This window comes from Syzygium oleosum, unplaced genomic scaffold (assembly GCF_021117445.2).
Source record: "Syzygium oleosum isolate NSW1041296 unplaced genomic scaffold, Sole_v2.1 Sole_v2.42, whole genome shotgun sequence".
Taxonomy (NCBI): domain Eukaryota; kingdom Viridiplantae; phylum Streptophyta; class Magnoliopsida; order Myrtales; family Myrtaceae; genus Syzygium; species Syzygium oleosum.
Window position 1 is genome coordinate 2,097,848 of NW_026607526.1, and position 4,993 is coordinate 2,102,840.

The 4,993-nt window shown below is 34.7% G+C and overlaps 1 pseudogene; it reads left to right on the top strand.

Annotated features, from left to right (window-relative positions):
* The first annotated feature begins 395 nt into the window (after nt 1-395).
* Nucleotides 396-2,460, top strand: LOC130134585 (receptor like protein 21-like; annotated as a pseudogene).
* Nucleotides 2,461-4,993: the final 2,533 nt, after the last annotated feature.

Here is a 4,993-nt window from a genome sequence, read left to right on the forward strand (position 1 = left end):
AGACTTCTAGCGCACTTATTCTTATTTATGGACAAGATTTAGAATAACTTTTGCACATGGACCCAGAACATAATAAAATCAATGCCTTCTAACTAATAAATCAAGTTATTCAACATAGAACCCACATAATGTAATGGATCACATTCATTGAGCGCAAATGATCTGCGAACCTCACAATAAACTAAATAGATTTCCACATACGCTCTTGTATCCGCTGTTATTATTGAACATTCAATTTCCACGATGAACCTTGATTGGTTTTATGTCACAGCGATTGAATTAACTGTGGTGTCTGCCTTCTCCTCTATCATTTTCATGTCTTTAATTCTCAACATAACGAGAAAAATGCTTTGCATACTTTCCCTTGGAAAATTTCTGTGTCATGACAAGCATTAATGACGGGGTGGGAGGATGAGACGTGTTGCATCTTTGACTTGAAGATGTTCCCCAGCAGAAAATTAAGTGTCGTCCAATTGTACTAAGCATGTGCAGGTGGACTTTTGGATGGTGTCGATGTTGGAGGGAAGTGGAAGCTGAAGTGGAAGTTGTTTAAATCAGCCTTACACAACCCGAATGGATCTGCTTCTGTTGTGGCGTGGCGGCTAAAAAGATTCTAACCAGGAGTTTAAGACTATATATATATTTTTTTATATTATTCTAAAGGATTGATAGTTAACCGATTTTGCATTCATTGATACTTCAAGTTAAATATAAAATATCTTGAGTGTTGATCAGTATTGTGTTGATCACGTTATCAAATTGAACGAAGTTTTCTCATTTTTCTTCAACGAGTTGAAACAAAAGCCGATTATGTGATATTTCTTGATAAAACAACACCTATACTAAAAATTTATCAGCATCAAGTCTTAGTTATTTATCTCATTTTATTCAGGAATGATACTCGGGAACGTATTTTTTTTCTTTATTACTCTAGTGAAATCACTCGTAACTTTTTTTTGGTCGATTTGCTAATAATCATTTTTTATCAATTTATAATAGTCATCTTATTATTTTCGTCTCTCTCTTTTGGAGAAGTTCTGGGTCAAGTCACGTGCTCCGTGAAATTGGCTCCAGAAGACTTGAGTTCGCCCAACGAGAAAATCACTCGAAAGGGAAAGACTCTGCACATATAAAATAAGTCTTTTACTGTGTTCGTGGACTTGGGTGTTGTTGGTATTGATGGGAAGTGGAAGCAGGAGTTGCTCGGAAGAAGAGAGGAATGCACTTCTCAAGATTAAGGCCGCCTTCAACCACCCGAATGGATCTTCTCTTCCGTCTTGACGAGACGGCGATGGTGACTGTTGCGACTGGGAAGGCATCGTGTACGATGATACCTCTTCACGAGTGACTCAACTATATTTGAATGGAACACACCGTGGGAAATTTGTTGTGCGCAATTGGGAAGCGCCTTGGCCTTGGGTTATTCACGCCTCTTTATTCCTTCCTCTAGAGGAACTTCAAGTGTTGGATTTAAGTCATAATTCTCTCTCAGGTGAATCTCTCTCTCTCTCTCTCTCTCTCTCTCTCTCTCTCTCTCTCTCTCAGTTATTTGTTTCATTTTTCCTTTTCCAAATATGTTCAAAATAATCGTTTACTCACCGTGTTTGAATAATAAAGAATGTCATACAATATTGCAGAAATGATGCAGCTCTTAAAGTATTTGATTGCACATATCATAAATTAATTAGGAGACTCATCTCCAGGAGGAGGATTATTCCGAAGAACAAATATACAATTAACTTAGTAAGCAATGATTTGCGAAATGCCGACTTTTTTGCCATCATAGAGGTAAAGTCAAATGTCACGGGGGAGCACATGATTGAATGTTCTCTCACCTCTGCTAGAACCATGTCGAATAAATATTGTTAAGATTATAAGTAATTTGATTATGGACTTGGTTTACAAAGTCATGTGATGAGGACTTTTTTTTATGCTTGGATATGTTGGACCAACTGGTTTTTGCTTCTAAATGTATCCTCCTCATCATAACCATATAGTATTCTTCAAAAATTGAAGATAATTAGACACCTAATATATGTAGATAATTAATTAATCATTATTCATGGATATTTCCAAAATCAGATTTAAACGGAACGTTACACCTGAAGAAATTGAAACAGCTAGATCTATCTTTCAATCACCTAGAACGAGTCCCCTCATTGTACAAGCAAACTTCAACGAAGGCCCATAATTTGTCTTCCAATCAGCTTGAAGGTACATGTAAAATAGAAGACCATGCCTTGATACATACCATCGGATATTGAGAACCTTTTGTCAATCATAGGTGTGAATCTGGAGGTGTTGGAGCTTTCTTTTAACAATTTGGTCAATGATGCCCTCGCAGACATCATGAGGATAACATCTCTTAAGGCCTTAGCCATCAGATATTGTGGATTGAATGCTTCGAAATTATTGGAAGCTACTTCTTTGAAGATCACTTACGTTTATCATTATTGGTAACCTATCACCTTTTTAGAATAAGATAAGGTAAGATTGTCTTGAGCATAAAAGGCATGACTGCATTATATTCAACATCCTTCGGAGATCATATTTTGGCTGCACTTTTTCTTCAAATAACTTAACCCCAGCGAGGGCTAAGTTAAATGTCTATTGAAGACATAAGTAAACTGCGACTTACTGCTAAAAAGATATAAATAATGCGAAATAACTATATACTGAAGGAGCCCAAATTTTGTAAAAGAATCATAACCAAATTAAATGCAAGAGTTAATTAGAAATCATAATCAAGCAATATTTAAAGTTTACAGATTGATGGCCAAACTTCAGGGATTGCAAGTGTTATTAGTAGAATTATTGCGTTTCATAAACCTTTGATTTTTCATATGTTGTGAAATTTTGTTTGATTCTATTGATAGAAATATATCAAACATAGATTTTTTCCCTCTAAAATAGCCACATAGAATGAACAATTTTTGAAATAATTCTTGTAGTATAACTATTTCATTCTTTTACCCTGTTATTTTTTTTATTTCTTCCTGCATATCCAGTTTCTTCAACATTATCATTACCATTACTGTGTATATGATTCATCAATAGTAGTGCAATGTTTTTCTTCATAAGTTTAGTAAATTTTAGCTAGGGGGATAGATTATCCATTTGATTGTCATGTTTGAAATACTATGTATATTACTTGATTTGACGTATCGTGATCCTTGGAGCCATCGTATGGTCCATCTTTCCATTTTTTATAATGCATACAAAACATGATAACAAGATACTATTTCATAAATGGCTCCTAGCTCCTGGAGTGAGGGCAATATGGTTAGGCAGGAGCGGAAGGGCCTTTCTCAAAACTCAAAAGTAAACTATAACGAATTGGTACATGGATACTGAGATATAGAAACATTAAAGACACAGATAAGAACGAAGCAGAAAAGAAATGTGTAATATTTGTATATTATGTATATTATTGTCTATCATAATGAAGAGTACATGAGTTTATTTATAGGTTTTATTAGATGATTATTAAGGTAACATCTGCACAATGAAATGGAGATATGGAGAATTTCCTAGATATATGCAATATCGAGAGATATGGAAAATAAAGGAAGATATCTAAATATCTATAACAAGCACCATTTCTTTTTGAAAAAAATGATTATGGTTTACCACATATTGCAACCAATAAATGTCATACTTTCTTAATATTTGGTTAAATTAACTACAAGTACTATGTTTACGTAGTAGTTGGATTCATATACACTTGTAAGTCGGTAAAACTCCAACAAGATTGAGCCATGAGGCACTCTCACGTGCAAGCTTCACCCTATAATTTGCCTTTTATGATCATTTTAGTAAATGTTTCATCCTAGCAAATCTCTAATTCCATGTCTGTAATTCTTATGCATACTCTCATAATAAGTTTGTAAGCATTATATTTTCGTATATTCTTATGCATAATTATCTAATAGAACAATGCATATTTTGTTAAAAAAATGTTTTTATATTTGGGTAAAACTCACATGAGATTGAGTTATGGGCAGCTCATTTAAGAGTTTTACCTAGTAATTTTTTATGGTCGCTTTAGCAAATATTTAATCCTAACAAATCTCTTATTCTACATGTCTAATTCTTATGTATACTTTGGTCATAAGTTCCTAAACAATATATTTTCGTATATTCTTATGCATAACTCTCTAATAAAATTGTACATACGTTGATAATTTATGTTTAAGAATAATTGTTTATGTATGTATAGATTCTATACTGAAACACTCATTTATTATATGTTTAAAAATAATTGTTTATGATGAGGTTTTGAAAGAGTTCAGCAATGTAGGGATACGTATCTCATATTTGCAGTGTTCAATACGATAGGTTTGTGCGTATTGAGGAACCTTGAAGAGTTGGACATAAGTGGTAATGGATTTTGGGGTCCTTTTCCTTCATGCTTATGCAATATGACCTCACTCCTTGTGCTTGATGTTCAATATAACAACTTCAGCGAGGCCATTCCTGCATGTCTCCTCTATAATCTCAAGTCACTTGAATATACCGTGTTTTCTGGAAATGCTTTTGACGGCTCACTTTCTTTTTCTTTTTTTTGGTAAGGATTGAAGGCTCACTTTCTCTTGCTTCCCTAGCCAATAATTCTAACATTGAGATATTCCACCTCCTCAACAACCGCAATCATCTGGAAGTAAATATGGAAGAGCCCTGATGTAGGCCAGATTGATAATGCCGCCTGCATCAAAGACGAGCTCACTCGACCAAGGAGATCAGCCCGCATCCGAGCTCGACAAGTCGCTCAACCAGTCTTGGAGATATCGAAGGGATGCAATTCGAAGACCAAGAGTCTCATCCGCGAGTCCATGCCACAATAAAGTCCTTGTCTTTCCCTATACATTGGAAGCCTAAAAGATACTTTGGGAATGATCAAGAAGACGTTGGGCATGTATCTAGTTTCTAGTTTCTAAGTTCTTTAATGTTTTATGCCTTCTAGGGTCTTTAATGCTCTTTAGTCTCTTCATTT